Source organism: Dermacentor silvarum, chromosome 11, assembly GCF_013339745.2.
Source record: "Dermacentor silvarum isolate Dsil-2018 chromosome 11, BIME_Dsil_1.4, whole genome shotgun sequence".
Lineage (NCBI taxonomy): Eukaryota > Metazoa > Arthropoda > Arachnida > Ixodida > Ixodidae > Dermacentor > Dermacentor silvarum.
In genome coordinates this window covers 115,436,195-115,462,783 of record NC_051164.1, presented here as the reverse complement: position 1 = coordinate 115,462,783, position 26,589 = coordinate 115,436,195, and the positions used below count along the sequence as shown (strand labels likewise).

At 48.2% G+C, this 26,589-nt stretch overlaps 1 protein-coding gene across 5 annotated transcripts in view; it reads right to left on the bottom strand.

Annotated features, from left to right (window-relative positions):
• Positions 1 to 26,589, bottom strand: part of LOC119432873 (uncharacterized) — a 539,288-nt gene that overhangs the window by 99,074 nt on the left and 413,625 nt on the right. Inside the window, exon 2 of one of the 5 annotated variants that reach the window (XM_037700026.2) lies at positions 5,977 to 6,002. The exons of the other annotated variants lie outside the window; for them this stretch is intronic. The gene's annotated coding sequence lies outside the window, so the exon portion shown is untranslated. The remainder of the gene's footprint in view (positions 1 to 5,976; positions 6,003 to 26,589) is intronic. 5 annotated transcript variants of the gene reach the window in all.

Sequence of the window (26,589 nt, the reverse complement as noted above, 5' to 3'; positions counted from 1 at the left end):
CAAGCTGTGCATTCCTGGTGGCCAAGCACTGCCACGGTGCGTCCAACGAGCATTTATTTTCGCTTCTCTTCTTCTTGCGCCTCGACGCCTTCCTCTGTATATGCGCTTTCTTTCTTCCTCTCAGCATGCGGAAGCACTGAATGCTTCACGAAATTCAAGCCGAATCGTTTCGCGCAGCGTACTTTTTTATTATTATTATTCTGTATTTCCCTCATTGTTGTCCCGCCGTTGCGTTTGACTTTATCCCAAACGTTGTTTTCTTTGCAAAGCATTCCTCGCGCATTTCTCGACGCGCGTGAACGTTGCGCAGGTCGTTCCCGCTTGACCGGACGCGGCGAACCAGAAAAAGGGGAAAGGGCGCGCGCGAGGCAAAGGAAGAAGTTCTCTCTTCGGTACAGGCGCCGCTGCTCACGTGGAAGTCGGGAAATGAAAAAGAAAATGCGCCAGCGTACATAAGAGGAAGCTAGCGGCCGGCGTAAAGACAGTAGTCGCGCCGTGCAGCCGGATTATTCAACCGAGAACAGTGGAAGAGCAAGAAGAACCGCAGAGATAGACCGACCCCCCTGTACACGCCATTCCGAGAAAAAAAGGAGAGGAACGTGGAAGATGCAGCTACTGTCAGACCGCCAGAACAGCGACCGCGCGGTGAGGTTAACTATTCCGACTTTGAGTAACCATTTCCAAGCTATCTTGTGGTGCATTCTATTCATCCGCTACAAGCAGGCCTCAGAGCTGCTGGTAAAGTTAAGGCGCTATATTGACAACTCTTGGATCTATATTGCAGCCAGTAACCCTAAACGATCCACTTTCTTCACCTGTCCACTCCCGCAATAGTCACAGTAGAGGATCTCTTACATTCATCACCCATGACCTCCCCTAACCCTTTTCTTCCAGCGTTCTCCAGAGGACCAACGCATATCAAGACAAGCCTCATTCATTTTGTTTTATTAAACGTTTTCAGCCACAAAAGTTCTGTTCCGTACGATGCCTCCCAAAAGCTATATAGTGCGATGTCCAAAGTCGTATTATTAGGCAGCGGCATTCCCATTCAGATACGGATGAACTGTATAAAAAAAAAAAAGAAAAAGAGCCTGTGTACAGCAGCAGAGGCCCTGGTCGTCCATATTCTTCGGGTGTCTTCTGCGGCACTCCCGCAATATCGGTATTATTTATTGATTTATTTATTGTATTTATTTTTATTTATTTATTTAATAATACTGTCAGCCCATGAAGGGCCATTACAGGAGTGGAAGATACGAACACATACAGTAATAGAATATGACAAAAAAAAGCAACTAAATGAACAACTACAGTCGTCTCAGCAGGGATGCGAATCAGTTTAAGTTCTATGCACTATATAAGTTCCCCCCAAAAATAAGAAACAAAAAATGCACAGATACACCTTTAGCAAAGTTATGATTTACATATTAGTTAGCAGCAAAAAGAAAAACGTGTACACATTGTAAAAATTCTTCAACGCATAAAGCTGACATGACATCGGCATCATTCGGGAAATAGAAATTAAAACCAATTAAAGAAAGAAAAAGAAACAAAAAGCGAGTGATCACGTTCAGGCTACGAGTTACGACCTCTGTACACACACTATCGGTCGGCAAAGTCACCTTCATGGGAAGACACTAAGCAGAAGACGACGCAAATTGCGTGGTAGTATTCGTGCTCTGACGAGTACGCAGTCTGACCACGAATCAACCTGCAGTGTAAGATTTGCAAGACCCCATCTGCGTAGCGAATCGCTGTTCACGCCTCGTGGCTTGCACATTGTTGCGCGGTTCTACTGGGACACGGTATGCGCGAGGATACGCACGAACTGGTTCCGGGGCGCCGCGAAGAGTCGCTTCGGTCTGTTCCAAAGTACCGACCGAGACGCGCTTTGCTTTTCTGCCGGCCTACTCTGCATACGCTACGGCTATGCATGCGTTCGAACTGAGCTGGACTCGCGTGGAAGAAGCTTTGCTCAAAGACAAAACGAGAGCAGCGACACCGGTGGCCACGGATGAAATCTTCTATCCTTTCTTTTATTCTACACTAAAGTACTTGACCTACGAGACCATAATGAGATACTCGTTTCCTGTGCTACCAGAGCGCTCGGACCAAGTGCCGCACATGCATTAAACACAACCGGTCAATCACCGTGCGTCGCCGGGCCGTAACCACCGGGCGCCGTGCATCGACGGCGGTGCCCACCCCAGTCTTCTTTGGATCCCCACGCGTCCTATACACAGGATACGCTCTGCAGAGCGCGGCGCTCGCAGAGTGGTATCAGAAGTTTCGATAAAAATTGGGCTGCGGCATCCTATTTCAAGTTTGCCTTTACATGAATAAACAGAAAAGGTAGAGTGTTCAAGGATAACATACCCTCGCGAAAATACCCACATGAGTATTTTCAGAAAAGGCACATGCGACTAATGGGCAGGCGAACGTCCGTGCAACAAAATAACGGCGTCAGTGCATTACCCGTGCCGCTTCCAGGTAACTTGCTTTACTCTGAGTGAGTGCGCAATAAGAGTAGTGCACGCTATACGTGCTCCAGTCTAAGCATGTCTGGTGCTCTCAACTTATTAGTCGTAATTGTATGCCTATCCCCGCACAAGAGTTTCGGGAAGCGATTACGCCACACAGCTGTATCGCCAACAAGTGACTACAGGAATGTCAGAACCACGGAGTTTTCATTGATCTCTGGTTGCGACTTATATAACGAATCCTAGAAAGCAAAATGAAAGTGCTCGCCTTGCAATGACAACGCACTTAAGAGAGTCTAATTCGCGTTCGCAATAAAACAGAGTTGTCGCCAAACGCGAGAACGTAAAGCGGCAAGTTTCTAAGTGCAATGGTTTTTTTTTTTTTTTCATTCTTTTTTTACTGGTTGAAATGATTCGAATAACACTTAAAAAAAAAAAAGCTTTTTTAGCATCCCGACAATAAAGTGGTGTTGTATCTGGCTTTTTCTTTTACTGTTTCTTCTTTGCCGGTGGACAATTTCCGGAAACAAACTGAGCCGGATTTCGAAGCTGCTACATGCCGATTCCATGACTGTACGGCGGTTTACTGTACAAGGGATCGTTAGAGATGCGACTACAATGTACTCACAAAAACGCGTACATATAGCGAAAAAAAAAAAGATTTTCAAAAGATAGACAATCGAATAACGGGACCTCAGAGCATAAAGAGACGTGGCTGGCAAACATTATTGGCTAATAAATAAAAAGAAGCACGCCCTGTAGTTTCGTTTATCTGAAGAAAAAAGAAAGAAGAAGAAGAAATGGTACAGAGTTTTACATGTTAATATTTTTATCAAAAGAAATAAAAGAAACAATCACTTATTAGGTTAAAGTACTTCGTGAAGATCACCTATCACCCTCTACCCCTCCCCCTCTTTCGTTTTCTTTCATATCCGCAGCCAAACCTTTGGATCCCACATTAGCAGATTGCAAGCCACGCCACACTTCTGCAGTACATGGCCGAAACAGAGGACAAGCAAGTCATCTTGTCAGGGTGTCTGTCCTTTGCAAAGTATTTACTCAACATGAAAGATTTCATCACAACCCACAAAAAAGCCCCAAAGTCATAATAATGTAGATATTTTAGTTTAGAGTTCAACGCATTATGTCCTTAAAGATTATTTTATTTCTTATTCTTCACCTATTGTCGATAGCCGTCTCTGCCAAGAGGTCCAAATGCTTCTTAATTGCATAATTACCGTCGTAATCGCCAAAGATATGCGACCATCATCACGACAACCCCCACTCAGGGCTTCAAGTAAAACGCAGCCGAGGTGACACACAGGCAGGAGGTCAGAAGACGACACATTGACCACGTTCGCAACTATGACGTCATTTGAATGTAAACCACAACAGTACGGGAAATGACGTAACATACTGATTAGTAAAACACTACGCAACGAAACAAGCTTACACTGCTGACGCTGTCTTCCGTTACTAAGTCTGCATGCTTGGTTTGGGCATCACGTTCAGAAATGGACAATTACCAACCGCAGCAGGGGGGAATGTCGATGTTGTTTAAAGTTCAGCGTACAGGTCCCGCTTGCAGACAGAGTCGGCCGCAGGTTTACTTTTTCCTTCCTGTAGTGCCAAGCAAGAAGCCAACAACGCAGGCACAAAAACACGTGCGCACATCCTGTGACCGAGATGTGACATCTGCCATGTGACCCTGGGCAGTGACAGCTCGCGGAGGCAACAACGGGGCGCTGTGCCGGCGTCACTTCGGCACCGACATGTGAAGCAGCGCGCGTCGGAGCTCTCCCCGACGCAGCTGCACTTTCACTGAAAGCGCACGCACGCACGACACAGTGCGGTCACAGAAGCGTCCGCATTTGTATACAACACGAAACCGTACTCTTAAAAAAGCATCCAGCAGGCTGCGCTGCTTCTCGAGATTTCATACGGCTCCAAGCCTCGCACGCACTGCAAAGTACACTGCTATGTGTACGTCGAGTGTTCCTGCACATCCTGATGACATCTGCAACAGCCACACACAGGGAAGTAATTCAGTAACTCTTACTGGAAGCTAGTTGCTGTAACGTCGTGAATTCTTGTGCCTTGGGGAAATTTCCGGTCGTCATTCGCAAGAGGACTGCCGCCTCTCACGTGTAGATAGGGAACGGTGTAATGGCGCATCATGTGTAGGGAAAGCACGACGCCACTAATTATGGTCACATCGTACAAAGATCCAACGACTGCGTCTAGCATGACGATGAACCTACGAAGAGGAAGGTATAGACGTCAAACATTATGGGCAAAATATCGGTATCATATGTGGAAGGCTGACATCGTCGATTTGGTTGACAATGGCACTGATAAACAGATAACATCACAGAGACGAATTCCATGTTTTTGATTCATCGAATGCACTTCATCAGTGGGCAATTAGACGGCATGTTATTGACAGCAACAGTGGAACGAGTCCTCGGCGCGGGAAGGACCCGAGACAATGCATAGCAACACAACTGATGGAGACTAGCTTGGAAAGCCGCGTTGGAGACTGTCGGTCTATACACTGAGCTTTAGCGACAGTTATATACCCACTTCTTCATTCTTCAATAGTGAATCGACGGCGCAGAACCACTCGTGCGCGCGTGTGTGTGTGTGTGTGTGTGTGTGTGTGTGTGTGTGTGTGTGTGTGTGTGTGTGTGTGTGTGTGTGTGTGTGTGTGTGTGTGTGTGTGTGTGTGTGTGTGTGTGTGTGTGTGTGTGTGTGTGTGTGTGTGTGTGTGTGTGTGTGTGTGTGTGTGTGTGTGTGTGTGTGTGTGTGTGTGTGTGTGTGTGTGTAAACGCTTGCGTGCACATGCGTCCTCCTGAGGCCAGCTCTGACGCGTGCCGTTTAACACATATAAACCTCATTAAAGCATTCATTCGGAGGCTTATGCACTGGGCTCGATTGCTCAGCGAATCTCGGAGCAAGCGAATGCGCCAGACTGGCAATGCAAAGCGAAAGTGAGCACTGGGACATAGTGGTATTAATATTGGCGGGGTCCTTTTAAAAAGTTATTCTATGACTCTGTTAATACGCGTCGCCATGTACAGAGCTCTTATTAATTTTAATTGTTTCCAATGAATGCTTGGTAATGATGCACGAGCTTCTCCACTTTCCTTCCATTCGACAGTACGAAAGCTCCGCGACGCAATGACAAAAGTACGCAGTCACATACCGACTGTGTTTGCTCACTGTGGGCTCTCGTTTGCTGCAATGCCCACGTTTCAAATTTGTTGTTTCTTCCTTATGTTCTTCATTTCATCCGAGTAGTAAGTTCAATATAAGGAGAACTCGCAACGTTGAGAAGCCGGTAAATTGGGTTTCGGAGGCAGCATCAATTCCACGATGGGCGACCTCCGCCATCGCTTCTACAATAAGCAGACAGTTTAGAGCGTTTCAATCGTGTCCGTGACGCGCACAGAAAGGCCGGGGGATATCAAACAGTCGCCGCTGTGTTTCCACTCACCAGTAACAGCGGAAGCGTCGAAAAAAATGAACTTGATCAGGTGCCCTGTCACAGTTTCCAGTGCGCACGGATTCGAACCGCGGTGAGACCGATGCAGTGGTTCCTTGGCACAACAAACACGCACGGCTTTCTCCCGAGAGCTGCCGGGCACCGCTTGCGGCGATGACGGGCACAAAGCGAGGACGAGACAGCGGGGAGTGGAGCCGAGAGCGGAGACCAGTCGTGCGGGCTGGCGGTGCGAGCCAAACCTGCTGGCGCGGTTTATCGTCTCTTGCGGAGACGGCGGGCGTCGAACTGCGCGCGGACACCTGTTGCTGCGAGTAGTTCTGCCCTCTACCGCCAGATGCCAAAGGCGGCGCAACTATCGCAGTATTCAAATGGGATCCTAGCGGCCATTTTGTAGAGGCGGCATCGCATCTACGAGCGCCGCCGAGAGATGGCCCTCGTGGCGCGCGCGGAATAGGTAAAGGCTGGGAAGGAAGCTTTAGCGAGGGGACCGAAGCATACGAAATTTAAGTGGGAGGGCAAGTGTATCGTCCAAGGGCATCGTCCAGCTGACGAAACATGAATTTTTGTTTGCTTGCAATAAAAGTTTATTCGGACATTGACCTTATTTGGATGCATTGCACCCACCGCATTAGCTCACAAGTGAGTGTACCTACTGCGGAACGCAACGACGCGGATTTCCCCATTTGCAGTGGCAGCCACATTCTGACGAAGACAAAGTGCTACCAGTGGCGTGTGCCTACATTTCCTGAAACACTAAGAAGCCCCCACATATCCAAGTTGTTCCGCAGCTTCAGAATGGCTTGGTCTGAACATATCTGGGCGTCTCCACTAAGGCGTCCCTAATAGCACTTCGTACGAGGAGTATTGTATCACGTATTTCGTAAGCGAAATCACGCGCTGCATTCTTCACGGCTACAGTAAAAGCTGCTGAGATGGCATGATAATCAGCAATAGCTGTTCGATCTGTATAGAATTGCCGATACGGCCCTCAGAATTGGATTGAGTAAGCGTTTTAGAAAAACGATGATAAAGCGAGGTAATAGAAATATAAACCACTGTTTCCGACACCAAGCAAAAAAAAAAAAATAGAAAAAAAGAAAGAAAAGCGCAACGTATCACGCGTAACCATTTAGTCAAACACCAAATAGATAGAATGCGGCTTTCTTTTTTTTTTTTATGTTGCGTTCTAGTGAAACTACCTGGCAAGTACACAGTCACGCGGTAGGTCTGGACTCTCATCAACGAATCATCGTTGGCTGAATGATGACTCGGTGTCCCTTTCATAATGCAGAATACAGTAAATGAGAGATGATTGGCTCAATTATACGAAGAAGTTAAGCCCATTCTGCACACTGCATGTATCTATAACGAAATTACCATCCCGAATTAAAAGAAACTTACAAAAGAAATTTTTTGAACATTACCTCCGCTTCATAGCAATATCCGTGCGAGTGCCGCGGGAGAAAAAGCAGCTCTTAAAAACGAGCTTGAGGGGTACGCCTTGTCTGACATTTGGCATATCAGTAATTTCGGATATGCAGATTCCTTTACAAGGAAATACAGACATGTGCAGGCTGACTTAACGTCCAATTTAAACATTTTTTGATAATCACAGGCAGGGTCATGAGACACCTATACATAGGTATGGATGTATATCTGGTTCTATTATTATCGACAGCGCAGAACCATGGTTCTTGCAGCAACGAATAACCCAACTGAAGCCAATTCTCAATACACATGTCAACACAAGTGCCACATCTCAAAACGGCTCTAGCTAGGTCGTCGTTGCGTGACAGAGCTTCACGAGGGCCACAACGATTCTGTCCATTGCTTTTTTTTTTCTTTTTTTTTTTTTTCGTGCGTAACAATCGCATGGACACGTTGTCGAGTACGATCAGGCGATCGCGAAAGTACTTCCTTAATCGTCTGTCCCAACGACGGCTTGTTTTTCCTGTTGGGCCACGCTGCGGTTACGCTGACGAGCTTAGAAAGGACCCTGGGTAAGGAAAGCAAACGACGCTTAACGTGTGCTGCTGCCTGTATTTCTTTACCAAACACACATATAGAAACACCGCTTTCGATATTGTGAACCGACGGTTACACATCAGAGCACCAGCTCACTAGGTTTTGCGGTAGCTTTAGACATACTTAAATCGGTGATTAGTGCAAGGATGCTTGAACTATTGTTGTAGTGACATCACATAAATGTAACCCCACTGCCGAGACTGAGCGAATCGGTTAATTTCCACGAGGACCAGTTTCAACTGACTTCTTGGGCGCCTTCTGGGACAACGTTCATTCCCCTGGTGGGTCATATTTAAACCAATACACTATCAAGCGTTATTGACAACGAGTGCTTTAAAACAACGACTGGGAACGCGTCGGCACATTTCATGTGTAATGGTTGGCACTCCCATCCTAATTCACGCGGTGAATACCTCACGAAACTCACAGACACGCGACTGTGCCAGGTTGAAGCTGGCAATGAAGCCAACATGCTGTAGGTGTCTGTCACAGTAATCTCAGAGCGTTCCCCGGTATGGCTATGTCGTAATATGAAGAGAACGCAGGAGAGCGGGTAACCGGGCCAGTTGGTACAGATTCGTGGTTGTTTTGAAGCGCAAACGCACACAACGAAGAAGAACGAGTTTGCGCTCGTTGTGCCTCGTTCTTCTTGGTTGTGCGTGTCTGCGCTTCCAAACAACCACGAAGAAGAGAACGACCCGATGAGTGCATCAAACAGATGTCACTTTATTCTCCACAAGTCTCGTGGCCCGTGTGCGTGCCGCTCTGCTGCACTTCATCGGCATTTTCGCTATCTCACGTAAATGGCGCTGGAACAATAATAACCGGATGACCTACGGTTCGAAACACGCATCCAATATGGGTCAGAATGGATCCGTAACCGGACGTTACCTACCTGCAATATCGATGTCGATTCGGCGTGCATTAAATACAACTGGTCACAATTCGTGACCTGATCGTCGTTATAAATGTTCATTCAACAATTCAATCAACAAGTCTGTGCCCCGTCAATTGTCACGAAAGATATACACGTCAACAACCTGGAAATAGCATTGCAATATTGTGTAGCGTTCTTTTAGACTTAGTGCGCCACCTCGGATTTCGCCGAGTGATTTATACTACGTTGTAAGATGAGTCATTTGCGCACTTTCCGCATCGCATCGGTCGTCAAGTTCCTCTCAAAGTGGGCCGGCCACCACGTGCGATACGCACTGGAATCGCGGTGTGGATCAGCGCACACACTGTTAGGCGGCTTTCACCGTCACCCCGACGGAGGCCGTCGAACGCTGCAATACCAATTAGCGCGTGAAAAGGAGCCACCGACCTGACCACACCACTGTGACTGCGTCGCCGGCTGACCTTGCCGACAGAATGCAACGATGCTGTCCAGACCAGAGCGAGCCACGCACGCAAAATCTCTGCCCGTCTGCGGCTCGGTGGCACGCAGACAGTGCCGCACTTTCACCATTCAGCTCGGGGCGTTTCGTATTCCCGACTCGAGCGTCATTGTGCATGGCGCCGAGTGCGCGCAGCGCTGGTCAAGCGTCCTCCTGCCGCTGTTGGAGCGCAGCGCCGACGCCTTCGACGCCGGCCTTTGTCCCACTGTCTCGCAGGGCACAATACTGCAACGCGAACCACGCGACAATGGCGACCTGCAGCCCGAGCAGAGCACGACCGAGCTACGAGCTGCGGGCGTCACGTGCACAGATGCCCAGCGTCCGCGACAGAACGCAGACGCACCGCGTGGCTACCTCGCCCCGCAAAGAAAGCTGGACGGTCGAAAGGCTGCGGCGAAGAAGGCGAGGCTGTAGCCGACGGCGTTGCGAGAGCCTTCCTTCCGGCGAGCGTCGACGAATCGCGCTGCATTGACGAAAGGCTGCAAAGCGAACGCAGGGACAGCAGCCGCTGTAACTATACCCTAATGCACCCGTAATTGCCCAGTTAACAAAATGAATGAATGGGGTCTTCCCCCCCCCCCTTTTCTTTTTCTTTTTTTCTTCGAAATAAACGTAACCAACATAACACTGATTTAGTCTCCTAGAATAGTGACGGATACTCCTTTTCCCCTAATAGCAAAGCCAATAAGAACAATATTGTAAAATAAGAAATAACAACACTGGCTCGAGAAATCAAGAGCGCAGCTAGAAAATAAATGAACTCCACATATACTCCCAGATTCACTAGAATATACAAAGACAAAAGACAAAGACATGTTGCACAGTACACTATAATATACTCCTCCCACCTAGAGTGACACCGAAGAAAGCTGCTCAACTGGATTAGTAAATTTCTTTCCTGGAATATCAGAACGGAGTGAGCGGAGTCTTGGTGAGGCAGAAAATTCCACTGCCATCTCATCGTGACGTCGTGAGATTTGGAAAGCGTCTGCTCAGGACCAGTAAACAGTTTATCAGCAACACTCCATTCCAATGGAGAGCCCACCTCGCGAGCTTTGAGAACTTCTGAACAAAAGCCACGCGGAAAGACCATGAAATGCGTGGCTTCATGCTAACGTACCCGCGCAGCGGTGCCAAGTTTCATTGAGAAAGTTTGCCTTTCTTTTTACCTACTAATAAACGAAATTTTGCCGCCAGAAAATACGCATCGAGTCCTGGAAGAATGCTTCGCCGCCAGACAAAGCAAGTGTTGCCCTTCAGGGCCGGTATTTTGTAGCGATGCGTTATGCTTTATTCAATACTAGTCTTATCATCCACCGCTCACGGCCGGCTGATCCCATTGATAACGTGAGCGGACCGCCGCTGTGACCACTGACCAAGCGCGAAAAGGCATTAGCATCGGAAAGGCATCGCTACAAAATACCGACCCAGTATCCATCTGACGAACACGTATTCTGTTTCACTGCAGTACAAGGGTGCTTACGGTGAAAGCCGCTTTCCAAGTAAGAAGGAGCGGAAGGGAGGGAGAGAAAAACGGGAAGGTCAACCAGTATAGTATATAGACCGGCTGGCTAGCCTTAGCTGGGCTAAGGAGCTAAAAGGAAATAAAAGTGATAGGAGACACGAGCTCAAAAAAAAAAAAAAATCTGCAAGTGTGCGCGATGTAGCGCGCGCCAGCTCCAGGCAATATTTCCGGCAGCGCATGCAATTTCATTTCTCGCTGATTTTAGCTCCAGGAACACGCCTTCGCATAGTCTACGGCCACGCTAGGGGCGAACAATAATGAGCTTCAATCGCAGTCTGAGGCACGAACACGTCTAACCATTACGTCACACGTAGCAGTTGAGTACTCGAAATAATTTGCGCGAGGAACAACAGCGGGCGCGGCATAGCAGTGCACATCCTGTATAGCGAAGCCGAACACGCTGTCCTAAAAGCTCGGCCTCCGAAAAGCGCCACGTCCAGCGTGCCGTGCTTTGCGGTGTGTTTTCGCCAGCCCCGCGGGAGTGGCATCGACCAAAGTGCTTGGCTCGTTAAATCACTCGGCTTGTACGATTTCATTTTATTAACAAGGCAAGCGTAGTGGCCACTGCTATGGCTAAAAGTCGTACGTGACAACTTTACATAACGCGGCACTAACAGCACCCAATTTGCATCATTTAAAGAAACCTGATGATGACGTCACCTTTCCACGTCACTATACATCCTGTCCGCGCTCACCTCAGCATCACAACCATTTTACTCTCAATGAAAATGAGACACCCGATAAAAATTGGGCACTCGAACCAAGGTAAGGCATCTGTGTATTTCTTTCCTTCGCGTGTTAACAGTGTGGGTGGCTAAAGTGTGTGGCGTCCACAATTGTCCAAGTTAAACAAGGTTATTAACAAAGAAAGAGATATCCCATCTCGTTGTTCATGTCCTTCATATGTGTACTCCGACTGATATTTCTTTCATATTGTTACGTGTGGAAAGACACAGACAAAAGAGGCTATTTACACGCCATTTACGCTGGAGCCAGACCACCACGCGACATTCGCTCGCGCCACGAGCCCAGACACATCATCGTCTTTCTCGCGGCGGCTCGTCTCTTGAGCATCTGTCGATGGTATCGTATAATAATACACTCCTCGGCGGCAAAAGCACCGTCACGGTGCTGTTAAATATCTATGGCGTCTATTACTCACACCACACTATACGCATTATATTAACAGGGACCCAGGCTCCCCGACTTGTAAACAGTGCGGGGCCTATTCATCAAATAAACACATTTTGTAGGAGTGCCCTGCAAACGCCATCTTCAAAAAGACAATACTTTCCACATTACCACACAACCAGCGTCCTGGCAGCTGGGAGGAGTGGACCACTCCCCCACGAAGGTTTGAAAAACTATGGTGGCCGCTTCTGGTGCAGCACGTCAAGAACGTGCTGGGCCAGGAGGCATGAGCCGGCCAGGAGGCCCGGACTTGGGCTTTAGTTCCTTCGGGCCCAATAAATGTTATTTCTCTCTATATGGCGCGTGGAGAGTTGTAGAGCCTGAGTGTGGCGACGTGGACGATGTCACTGGTTGTCACAGCGGTGGACGTAGTGGGCGTGGCTAGAAACATTTTACAGGTGACATTGGTCACTTGGCGGAACACGCGATATAGGCCTGTGTAACAGGAGAGGAGTTTTTCACAAAGGCCAACTTTACGAGATGGTGACCACAGCAATATGAGGGTGCCGAGCGCAAAATGGACGTCACGGTGACGGAGGTCGTATAGCGGTGCTTCTGTTTGTCTGGAGACACTTACAAGATCATTTAGACGACAAGCGGAGCCGTACGCAATACCATCCTTATTTTCACAAGAACGTGGCATCACGTGACGCAAGCGTCTATACCTTTAGGGTTATTGGAAAACGAAAAACTGGGCGTAATTTTAGAGTGCGTCGAGGCGCACAGGCGATAAGGAAATATCGTCATGAGTAAGACAACATGCACCGACTGAAGCCGACCGAGTCTTAAACATAGCTCCGAGCGAACTGTTAAGTTTGTTGCATCATGTATATTCCCTCGCATACGTACGCACCAAAACTGGCCAAATATTTTTATGACATACGTGTGTCAACACCTAACACAGTTTTACCTTCGTACATAAATATTATGTTGTTGGCGTCTTGTAACTAAATAAAAATTTCTAGCCGGGGTTTTACGAACAAAAACCACGACGTGATCGTGAGGGAAGTCGTAATCGGGGACTCCGGATTAATTTTGACCACCAGGTTGCATTTCTGCTAACGTGCTTAGTTTGATAGGAGCAGAACGCCAGGCGACGTTCTTTTTGTTTGTTTGTTTGTTTGTTTTTTCTCTTTCTTTTTTAGCGCACACCGGAAAATCTACTACGAAAAAGGTTGCATTCTAAAGCAGTTTCAATCCATGCGCATTCTACACGCGTATACCAGCTAACCACTGCAGCTGACTGAAGCAACGGTGTTCGCGCATGCAAATGAACCGCAGTGCACGCCTAGTCGGCGCGTTAACCGCCGGCAGCCGCCAAGCGGCATCGCGCCATCTGATCGCGCAGCGCGCCAGAGGAGCAGCCGTGGCACGTGACCTCACGCCGGTGAATCGGGGACAAGGGAACTCGGCAACCGATCGCGACCGAGCTTCGCTGGCGCCGCATCCGTTCTACCGAGGGGCGGTCATCGATTAATCGATTTGTTCGAGCTCTGCATCACCTGTAGAGGGGGGCCTTCCGAGAAACCAGCGAGCGTCTTCCGGAACACCCAGCGGGAGTTCGAAAACACGCTGGCCGCACAAAATTAAGGCCAACAGGAGAACAGCGGTCTCAGAACAAGCCCAAATAAGTGGCGTACCTTTGCCTGCAAATATACGGGCAAAACAAGCCGGAGATAACATCCGAACAGCACTTGGCATTAATCTCACTTGCGTGAGCAATAAACAAAGTACTGCACCAAGACACCCTTTACACGTTTTTCGGGAGATTAGAGATGTACAATATTCTGCAAGGCACGCACTTATACTAGTAAAGAAATCGTTTCTCAGCTGGTCAAACGATTAGAAACTAGCATCAACAGTTGAACTAGACATAATGCAAAAGATAAGCCAATCCGAATGACCGCGAATGTGCGCGCCAACAGCGCCAACGCCACACCGGCGAGTTCCTGGATATCACCCACTCTCGCCATACAAGCTCCTTCCATCCCCCGAATTGGCGCCTGCCCCTGCGTCGATAACAATGCACTCCTGGGTAATCTTTGCCGGGAAAGCATGTGATAAAAAAAATTAATTACATACCTCCCAGGCTCCACGGTTGGAGTATTAAGTGATGTGTGGATACAATGTAGCTATACAAAAGAAAGAAGAGAACAACCTTAAACAGTACTTAACGCAACACAAAAAAAAGATAACAAAACAAACAAGGCCTTCGCTATCATAAGTTAAGCGGAATGAAAATAAAACAATGGCGAAAACAGAGCACAACGTTATACAATACTTTATATTGGTAACGAATGCAACCAATGCCATAACGAAGAGGGTTCCAGAGTTTAATGGCGTGCGATCAAAGCATAACGCCATGAAAGCGTAATATGGAGGTTAAAAAAAGGGGGAAAAAAAGAAGACACATAACTGACCCATCCTTCTCCACCGGTTATCTAGTGGCGCCTTATTTTCGACAAAATAATTAAGTCTGCCTTCCCCTTAATCTCAGGTACATCACCATGTGTTCTATGCTGCGCTGTTTTAATTTCTTTTTTTACAGCGGAGCTGTTATACGCTTGGTTCTGGCCGTTTGTGTGCGTAGGCAAAAACGATGGCGGCCACACCCCAGAGCTCACGACCGGCCGATCCCGGTGATAAAAACGGTGATAAAAGCGTATCGCCGGGTATGCCTTAACTACGTTTAATCGCGAGGAGTGTTAAAACTTACTATGATAAAAAAATATCGTAATGAAGAAAGTGAAACCGGAATAGGCACTGTTTATCAGGGATTGCGGTTTGACGTCACGGGCTCATAGGAAAACCACGTAACCTTAGCTGAGTTCCCTTCCACCCGTGCAATGGATAGGCCGCGTGCGGTGAGAACTGCGGAAGTACAGCGCGCCTACGAACAACACCGTCGTGAACGGAAGCGGGAATGTGTACGGAGACGGCGGGCGGTGCATAATACGGTCGAAGATCGTGCCGCAAACGCCAAGCGTATTCACCTTTGGTTCCACTGCCATCGTAATTGTGGGTGTTTTCAACATAGACGTGTCTCGGCCAGACGGAAAGTGGTTCATGGCGTTTCTCTTGGAAATGTTCGGCATTCAATGTTACACAAACATCAGTGTGCCCACGACGCGTCATCGGTCGTGTATAGACCTCACAGGCAGCTCCTCTGGTCATCCATCTTCACAAAGTGGAACGGCTCTGATGTTTTTTATTTTTTTATTTTTTTGCCATACGGAAATCGTGGTCGATTGTCTGACAGACCATAGTGTCCTTAGTTTGAAACTATTCAGTTGCCCTTCGTCAGGCCTCGAGAGCAAGTGCGGCAGAACCAATGGAGTAAGTTGTACCCTTCTTGTAACCAAAGCACCCACTTTATGTCCGCATTAAACAAAGGTGCGTCAGTTTAGCTAACTTGTTAGTATACCCTGAATTGTTACTCGCAAGCTGGCTGAAGCCAGTTTTCGCCGCTACACATATCATTAGTTTAGTCGACGAGCAGACAGCCACCACGGCCCTATACATACCTCGAAACCGCGAACAAATTATGTAGTCGGTTATTATTATTATTATTATTATTATTATTATTATTATTATTATTATTATTATTATTATTATTATTATTATTATTATTATTATTATTGATATGATATTATATATAGCAATTTTACTGACACTCCAGGCGCATTTCTACCATCGTCGTCGCCGTGATGTTCCGTATGAAGTCCAAGGGCGATAACATTCTCGCCGCGCGCCGTATGCTGTGTGTGTGCGAGAGTGAGCCGACGATGGCAGCTCAGCTCGCGCGCGCGCGCAAGGGAGAAAAGCGGGGATGAAGCGCGCCGTCTTCCGTCGCGCGCAAAGCACCGGGCGGAGGGGAGGGAGGCAGCAACTGCTTATCTTGCGACCGCGCGCAAGAAGAATCGACGACCGCGGCTCAATATCGCGCGCGCAAGGGAGGAATGCGGAGAAGCAGCGCGGGCGGGAGGGGGTGCGGCTAACTTTGCGCGGCCGCGCACGGTCACGCGCACCTTATCTTGAAAGCGATATACAGGCGGCTCATACCCTTGTGCGTGCTGTGTATTGCCGCTCATGCAGTTTGCGTTGAAGCGGTAGACAGCACGAAGGTCATTTCCCTCGATGCTGCTGCCGGGCTTCCTGACGCCAGCGTTCTGACAGCGAGTGTCCGCGGTCATCGAATGTTATGTGTTCATGTTTGCCTGTGGGTGCTGACACCATGCTGTTAATTTAGTTAGTAAGCTAATGTTTCCAAGTTTATACGGCCGATAAAACTACTATCCTTACTTCGTAAGCTTAGCTGTCGACTAATTTGCTTTCGCAACCGATGCTTCGCCTTTCAGGCAAAACTGCGACTTTATTATTGTAATTATTATTATTTCTGCCCTTACTTCGCTGCTATGTAACTGCGCTGACCTTCTTTGAGTGATATGTGTTCATGTTTGCTTGTCCACGCGTGACACCATGCTTGTTAATTTAGTTGCCTGTTCACTCTTTTCATAATTGTTCTTATTATCCATTGTTTGTTTTCTCGTATTACGCGTTGTTCTCGCTTTTTGTTTAACTTTTTGTTGTTTTTTTTACTTATATTCTCCTATATTTTTTATGTATGCATACGCCAGCAATCAGACCACAGGGTTTTTCCTGCGCACGTTAAATGATTCATTGATTGTTACTATAGCGTTACTATAGCATCTGTAGGCTGAACGGTTTGGTTTTATTGTGATAACAATTATAGGGACACTCCAAGCGAATTTTCACCGTCGTCGCTGTGAGGTTGCGTAAAATATTTAGGTATTACATATGCCATGCCATGCTATAGGACATGCTGTATATGCGAGTTATATTGCCACATCATTCTATCACTACAGTTAATGATACCAGGTCTTACATTCATGACAAAATATTCCTCAGTATTTTGAGAATGGCAGCCCACAAACAAATGTCTTGAAACAAAGCACAGAGAGCGCATGCTTTTTAAAAATCACAAATCTTATCAGACTTCAATAATAAAAGTGCGAAACAATAACAGAGCTCAAACCTGAAAATGGCATAATTTTATTGGCGCGGCTGTGCACTACCTCTGGGATCGGCCCAGGAAAAAAGACTTGAAACATACGCGATACGGAAAAGCGCTGGTAAAGTCACTAAGAAAGACGTTGACCTTAATTATTAACCATAAATGAAATTGTCCGATGGCAGTATTCAAACAGAAGACCCCCCATAGCACAACAGCTCGTGTTTACTTAGTTTACGTCTACTTCAATTCACACTGCCACTAGAGCTACGAGTCTTACACTACGTGTAATATTCTAACATGTTGCTATCGCATTCATTGCGTCGCCCTTATGGCGAAACTACATTTTTTTATGAATGTAGGGTAGCAAACCAGACCTTCGCCTCTGATTAACCTCCCTGCCTTTCCCCTTTATTTTTGTCTCTCTCTCTCTCTTATGATGGCTCAAACCCCCTATGTAGGATTGGCCAATAATCAAACGAGTTAGTAAGACCATTAGTGAAATCCCAAGGTTGCACACACACACACGTTGCTACTATTTCTTTTTAATTGCGCCTTGCGCGAAGGTTGCCACGCGTGAGTCGTGAAGATGAATTTTGTTTTTTGTGGCACAAGTATGGCCAAAGAGCGCCACGCCACAGTTAGTGAGTTAACAATGGAGTAGTGAATAATGTATTTGGCTGCGACATGGCTGTAGAAGGGCCTAGAAAACAGTGGCTGTAAAGTCCGTAAAACGCATATGCAATAAAATTATGGAAATGACCAATGAATGTACTCTAAAACAAGAAATACATTGAGAAGGGAGGTTAAAATGAACTACAATATGCCCTTTGTGAAAATTTTTAAAAAACACTACTGCATTTCCAGGGCCCTTGAAACGCAAGGGCCTGGAAGCATTTGCGTTACAAAGCGATCCTATATCGCAGCAGCAGCCTCTTGAAAGAGGCTGCGAATGTCTAGTGCCTATCACTTTCAATAGAGCAAAATAATTTAAAAAGTTTGCAACTGATTTGCTATCGAAAAACGGCTCTTCTCCAAGGAACATTGCCGGATGGCGAGGAATATGCTCCCTGTTAGCTTAGGGGAAATACTTTCTACGTAGAAGTTCTGCTTCCTGGCATTCAAGGAAAACAGGAAGGACGGTGAGCCGCTCCCATCTGCCACAGGTTGGAGGCTCATCACCAGTCAGCAGATAATTGTGGGTACCATACGTGTGCCCCATTCTGAGTCGACAGCATAGGACATCGATGTGCCGTGTTTTCGTTGTGGAGGTACAAATACCTAACTGTGGTGTTATTACGTATAGCTTATTATTGGTTTCAGCCTCCCACAAACGTTGCCAATGATTTTTCAGTTTCTTGCGCACAAAAAACGCTTAAGATCTTCGGCAGGGACAGCCGCGGTAAAATTAACAGCTTCCGATGCAACTGATGTAGCCATTTCGTCGGCAAGCATATTACCCTCTATTGTCCTATGCCCAGGAACCCAGCATACAATCAGATGTCTATTAGGTGAATAAATATAGTGCGCAATAAAACGTGCAAGTCGTGCACGCAGGGTCGTACAGCAGCCTATAGCGACTACAGAGCGATGTGCCTTTAAATACTCTCACAGGGGTGTGCGAGAGGGTCTCGCTGCACACGTGATGCGCCGCGGGGAAGCACGCGGAGCGACGCGTTCCCACGGTATAGACCAGCCACTGCACGCAACAAGCGCGCGTGGCGCTCCGTGCAGGAATCTAGGTTGTCCAAACGCGGGGCGACCCGACCACCACGATGGGACCTCGCGAAGAAGTGCCGAGTCAGCCGCGCAGAGCGAGGCTTCGACGAGTGGCCGGCCGCGCCATGCAGCGGGATGTGGCGGGGGAACACACGCGCGCGCGGAGCGCTGTCTGACGGGTCCTTGGACTACATTCGGCTGACGGCAAGGCACGCGCTGGGATGGGCACCCGGCACTAGTTTTCGGAACGCGGAAGCTATACTGAAAAGTGCGCACAAGTTGTGGACGGGGAGGATCGGCGATGTCCGTCCGAGTCGCGCGACTGCGTTTGAAGGTTTCTGCCGTTGTTCCATTCAACAATTGTTTACGGTAAAGCCTTTTGCACCTTCGCTGGCTTGTCCCGTGGTCATAACCTGCAGGCTGTAAAAAAAAAATTATTGCACACGATATCGGGTCAAACTACACTTGCGAAAGGAGAAGCCGTAGTTGAAAACTGTATACTAATTCTGACCGGTTTGTGAGCACCGAAATATCTGACGCGAGAGTTGGTCAAGGGTAGCGATAAAAGTTTATTTCATGCTGTTTTCGTGTCTTCTGGCGCACCTACCATCGTGTTTATATGCCACAAAAGGTCACAAAGAAAAAAAAAACTTCATTTGTTCCCGGCATCAACGATTCGATCATCAATGATTCATCAACGATGCATCGACCCCCTGATTCGCTACGTCCTCTTCCCTTTAGGACGAGGGTGTACCCATGGCAAACCAGGGTTTCAATGCTTGTGCCCAATTTCTTCAGCCGACATTCGCTTGAAATAAATATATAGCAGTAAGAAAATTGCGGTTTCAAAATTTCTTTGAGCTGAATTTCTTGCTATGTGTATAGAACGTCTTCATCCCGTCGACTTGCTCGATTTGAGCAAGGAGACACTCGCCCGCTTCAGCGGCGTCCGTTGCTTCTTGCGCCTCTCCCTGCGTATATCACAAATACACGGACCGAAGACACCCGTTTACGTTTCTACGTGCAGTTCGGCGTCGACCCTCAACAAGTGATTGCGGCGCCGTTGGAAAGCATCTTCAAACACACTGCCCCCATACAAGACCTCGAGAGGCCAGTTCGGCACCGCGGGAGCACAGTTTTGAGAAGTCGCATTTCATGCTAGGTCGCTGTCCAAGCTATTACGTCGTAGCGGTGCTGCCAAGGAAGGCGGCGCTTTGGCAAAAGAAAATACACCGGTACACGGCTAATCGCACCGACTGAGTGCCGTAGGGCTTAATATTAGTTCACGCCAGTTATGGTCACTTCGCGCACTACTGAGCGTTCTAACTACTTAAACGCTCTCGAATTTTGGCCCCGTCGAAACAAGGAGGAAGTCGGCAACTCGGAACAGAAATGACGACGTGGGGACACTGGTATAACACACCGCCTCAGGCTCTGTTTCGAAAAGATGGGTTTTTTTTTTCTTTGCGTTATTATGTCCAGCGAACCGAAAAAGCGAACGTTATTGCGAGCCATCCAACCACGCAGTCAGCACCAGCGGAATGAAGCAAACTTCCCGACAGCGCGGCCCTCTCTAAGCGTTCGCCCATTACAGCTGCACTGCAATTACTAAGGGCCGATGACTTCACGCGTCGATTTGAAATTAGTGCGGCCGTGTTATTTCACTTACTCAGACCCCGAAATGTAGTATTATGCAGTGCAGATGATGCGCATACGCCAGACAAGTAAGGCTAGTATATACGAAAGTTTATCTTCAGTTCGTTCCCTTTGCTTGTAACGAACTGTGGAACACTATCAGGAACTCTGGGAACGACCAGTACGTGGCGAATATTACGGAGCATGCTGGACCCGATGAGCACACGTACTGAGAATAACAAGAAGCTCCAAATTATAGCAGACAACTTCGAGGGTACAGACCAAGATCTAGTCGATGCTCTTCAGAACAAGTACATAGGACCCTCACCCGCGATGGGATCGTCCTACACGACGAGACAATACGCGGGGGAGGCCAACCCTAAATTAGACGAAGAAATAACGTACGCGGAAGTGTATGAGGCGGCACAATACGCAGTTAAAAACTCGGCACCGGGCCCAGACTCGATCACAAATTCAATTATTCGAAACATGGATTCGGTAGCCCTAGCGAAAATAAAGGTTTTTAATAGCGAGTGCTGGGCCAAGGGAGACTTGCCCCAAGAGTGGAAATTGGCTAAAATAATCATGATCCCCAAACCAAAAAAGAATCCCTCGATCGATACGCTCCGGCCGTTATCGCTCACGTCCTGCCTGGGTAAGCTCTATGAAAGGGTGATCCATAGCAGATTGCAGCGATACCTGGAAGAGTGGAGCTGGTTCCCGGACTCCATGATAGGATTTCGCACGGGTTTATCTTGCCAGGACGCGTTCCTCCAACTTAGAGACGAAATTCTAACTAATATAGCGCACGGCGACGAGAGATTAGTCCTAGCACTAGACCTCAAAGGAGCCTTCGACAACGTCTCTCACGCCGCAATATTGGAGGAACTCGAACTCGCGGGTTGTGGTGAGCGCACATATAATTACTTAAGAGCGTTTCTTTCCAACCGCGAGGCGAGCATCAGTATTGGCCAAATCACATCGGATTTATTTAAAATGCCTAACAAAGGAAACACCTCAAGGAGCGATAATATCTCCTCTGCTCTTCAACATGGCGATGTGTCGTCGCGCGCGCGATCTGGATCGGATACCCGACCTAGGTTACACGCCCTACGCGGACGACGATCCCGCTGTGGACGAGCAGAGGTTCACTAGGGGATAAAGAATACACGCTCCAAACCGCGGTATTAGCGGTGGAGAAATTTTCCCGAACGAGCGGGCTGAAGTGCGCGCCCGAAAAATCCGAGGTCATCCGGATACACGCGAAAGGCTACAAATCCAGAGGATCCATTAACATCGTAGTTGAGGGCCAATCAGTCCGAGAGGTACCCACGATGCGAGTCCTGGGTTTGTGGCTGCAGAGCGACAGGAGAGCAGTACAGACGCTCAAAACCCTAAAATCCACAACCCACAACATAGCTCAAATGATACGTCGCGTGACGTATCGAAAAGTGGGAATGCGAGAAGACGATATATACCCTAAGGCTCGTACAGGCCTTAGTGGTTAGTCGAATCACGTATGACTTACCGTACCAAATCCTGAACAGGGAGGAGGAAAGGCAGGCCAACACAATAATCCGAACCGCTTTCAAATCTGCTCTGGGCCTGCCTAAATGTACTTCCACAGAGCGCATGTTAGCTTTGGGAGTGCACAATACTTTCGACGAACTGAGGCAGGCCACTCTGATGCGACAGAGGGAACGCCTCAGCTTCACAAAAACTGGTAGAGCAATATTGGCTAGACTCAATATCCCAGCATACCCCATGTATCTCACCGAACAGGCCGTACCTCTCCATCCTTCGGTGAGATCCAAAATTACAGTAGACCCAATTCCGAAGAATATGCATCCCGAGTACAACAAAGAAAGGCGCAAAGCACGCGCAGAACACATTCAATCAACATACTCTAATAACCATAGGTACAACACGTACTACACGGACGCAGCTGTGTATGCAGAGGCGACCGGGCAGCGCTATCAAAGGAGGTACGCACTGGCAGTAGTGAACGTGATCTGCCAGCAGCAAATAACCGCATCGGCCACGGCGGGATCCCCCACCTCGGCCGAAATATTAGCCGTGGCGATCACACTCGCTCATGCGGAGCGTTCGCAAAGGGACTCGGTCGTTGTCACGGACTCGCAGGAGACGTGTCGCATGTTTCTTAAGGAGCACGTGACTGCGGCTAGCCTCGCGATAATCCCCAAATCCTTCAACCACCGTCATCGCCTACTCTGGTGCCCGGGCCACGCGGGGGTACAGGGGAACGAAAAGGCTAACGCGTTAGCTCGAGGGTTTACTAACCGAGCGACCGCGTCCTCTTCTAACCCCAACCACTCGCACTATCCCTCAGAAAATCCTACCAATTTAAATGCCAAAGACATGCTTGCTCATCAGCGCGGAGTCCACAGAAAATACCCGCCGCCTCACCCACAACTTAGCGGGGAAGAGGCCGCCGATTGGCGTAAAATACAGACTCGGGTATTCCCCCATTTAAAATTGCTAAACGCCATGTATCCCACTCGTTATAGGGCCAACTGCCCTTGGTGCGGTGGCATACCTACCCTAATTCATGTAACTTGGGAGTGCGCTAAGCACCCTCATAGACCAAATACCAGTGACACAATGGAGCAGTGGGAGGCACAGCTCGCCCGCTCCGACCTGGCAAGACAAAAGTCTTTAATTAGCCAGGTCAGGCAGGCGGCAGAGGCCAGTGGGGCCCTGGACTGAGAGGCTCCGACCACCCCTCCTTAATATATTTTCCATTACAATAAAGTTTCTATTATTATCTTCAGTTCAGTTTTACCTCGTCGTAAAGTAGGTCGACAGTAACGAGTGCTGCGTCTTCTTAATACAAGTTTACATCAAACACGCTATAGAGTGAAATCGACTGGCAAAGCCCTAACTCTGTTGAGGCCAGTGACCCTAACGTGCTGGTACTAAGCACGCCAAGGTGGCCCGCGCACCTGAAATGAGCTCTTGTCGGACCCCTGCAATTTCTTCCAATCTTTCTTTCTTCTTTTTTTTTTATTGCGATAGCAATTATACGGACACTCCAGGCGCATTTCTGCCATCGCCGTCTCCATGAGGTTCTGTATAAAGTCCACGGGCGATAATATCGTCGCCGCGCGCCGTATGCTATATGTGCAAGTGAAAGCATGTGAGCGTGAGCCGGCGATCGCGGCTCAATCTCGCGCACGCAAGGGAGGAAGCGCGCCGTCTTCCGTCACGCGCAAGGCTCGGGGGGGGGGGGGGGGGGGGGGGGGGGGGGGTAAGGAGCGTTCTACTTCGAGCGGCCCAGCTAGGCGGCCACGCGCGCCCGCCCGCCCGCCCGCGCCCGCCCGGGCCGCTGTATCTTGAAAGCCATCTGTGACGGGGACAGCGTCCGCCGTGCACTGTGTTATCGCGGCTTAGTTCGGGTTGATGCGAGCGGCAGCACGAAGGTCAAGTTCGCTCGCTGCTGCTGTGATGCTTCCTCACTCCAGCGTTTTGACAACGAGTTTCCGCGGTCATCCAGTGAGATGTATTCATGTTTGCTTGTGCGCGCGTGACACCATGCTTGTTAACGTAATTAGTGTGCCTATATTTACAAGTTTATACGGCCGATAAGACTACCATCTATACTTCGTATAGCTGTCCACTAATTTGCTATCGCTATCGATGCTTCGCCTTTCGGGCAAAACTGTGACTTTTTTTTCGTGGCACGAGATATCGCTTGTGTCATTCCTTACCGTATCACCATTCGGCAGCAGAAAATTGTCCCAATGCCGCGAAATTAATCTTATCCTGCCCCATTTCAACGTGTCACATACACGTGCGAGGAGTTTTCTTACAGCATCGTTTGGTCACCTCCGCCGCTCTAAACCACGAGCTGCTCTGTCGACGACATATCACGGTAACAAAAGTCTTCACAATGTGCGCGCAGCAAGCACGGCATGGAGAAAGGAAAAGCGGAATTGCAATAAAACATGCAAGAGACACAAAGCACGAATTTCGCAATGCTCCCACTATACGTTATGCATTCATGCTACTCGCGAACATATGCGCAGCCGAAAAAAAAAAAAGGCGCAGCTGTAGTCAAACTGATATTTATACGCAACAATAATCGATGGGGTTAAATGCCTCAGAGCTACACATCGATCTATGAGTGACGTCGTAGTGCACAGTTCCGGATAAACGTTTCCATTGTCCGGATTCCTTTGACGTGTCCATACAGAAACACTGGGTGTTTCCGCATTGCGCTCGACATCGGACTGATGCAGCCACCATCAGAAATAGAACCTCGTGTTCAAGACGGCCATTCCATTTCCTTGCAGAGTTGCATTGTATACAGGCGAGTACTACTTCTACGCCGACAAACCTCTTAGTATTTAAATGAAGAGCTATCTATTTCTCTCTTCCTTATCCAGTCAGTCATAGTGGCGAGGGTACACGTCATTTCTTAAGACTACAACATCACTATTGCGCCCATGCATATCATCTGTATACTCTCATGCAGAATTAAAAGAAAGAACCGTGGGAGACGCCCGCTACGCGCTAAGCGCGTCCTGCAGGACCTAAATAAAGTTTTTCTAGTCCAGTCCAACCGTAAGGAATGCGCAGTACAATGACTGGAAAGAAGTACAGAGCGAAAATACGAGCGGGAGGCAGCTCTGCTCTTCGCACAAAAATGCAGCCAAGGTAAAATGACGGCCGCGATCACTTAGGACTTGCGTTAAATTAGCAAGAATAAGTAAAATTCACCGTTATATGCTACAATTGCATGACGTCACACATCATGTGATAGTGAGAGGAAAGAATAAAATCATCAGCGCAAACAGTCCGCTCGGGCATTTTGGCTATCTCTATTTCTGAAACAGACCACCGAAGGCTACGCGTCCTACCAATCTCCCCTTTCATAATATCAGTCGTCTTTTTTTGAATCCGTGATGCCCTTTGTCTTTCAGGTTGTCTTTGTGACGCAACAACCGTATACTGTTTGTTCCGCAGCAGCCATGCCCTGTTTTCACGCTCGGTAAAGCGCCCCGCAAGTGTATAATACTGCGAATTAAGTTCCTCAGATGAAAGCACATCCTGCAAGGCTTCTTCGGGGCGCAAAACACCGCGCAAGCACCACCGCAGCAATTATCTGCGCCAACGGCTCACGATGCACACCATCGACGTGATCCCCGGCGCATTCCACAACGGGGCGCCCCTTATGCCACGACGGTCGGTCCCGGTTGGCCGCGTCGAAGACAATCGGCGATCGCGAATGGGGCGAAGAGGAACACCCACTCTAGCGATCACCTTGACCGCGTGAATATGGAGCAAGAAAGAGAAAAGCAAAAGGTTAACCAGAATAACGTCCGGTTGGCTACCCTACAACGGGGGAATGGGAAAGGGGAACACAAAGATGACAGGGAGAGAGAGGAGGGAAGGAAAGAAAGAAATTAGCGGTAAGTTCGCTTACGCGTGTGGTATGGTTACAGACGTTCACACAAGCCCAATTATAGTACTCCACCCGGTAACGCACAATCGCCGCTGCAGCCGCTATTTGACAAATAAAAGTTATTCAACACCACCTCGGTGGAAGACAACAGTGCAATTACGGAACTTTGGGCTACGCGGATTAGGCTGCACGTGACATATATTTACCCGACAGCTGGCGCTATAGCTTTTGCACACTGCGGCACACAGAATCGCAATGAACTGTCTCACAAAAGGCCGTTTTTCTGGGGCCGTGTATACGAGACAGAACGTTTTCGGGGATATCACGTGGCAATCCTAAAAAAGAAACGCATGCGTGATAAAGCTTTCTATAGTTAGTTCTATAGTCAGAGTTATTTAAGCTCACACAACTGCCGAATCCGTTGACGGTAGGGGCAGTGGGAACATCGAGATAGTAGGGAAACTGGAGTGATATTATCAGAAAACATTATCGGCAGAAAATACGTCTCTTTCTACCGTATACTGGCCTCAACGCCTATCTTAAGCCATACTTCTACAAGCTACACTCAGACTGTTAAATATAGAGCTCTCTCGGAGAAAAATATCCTGGGACCATGGCCTATGCATTCTTGCTTGCAAAATGCCACAAAAGCCCT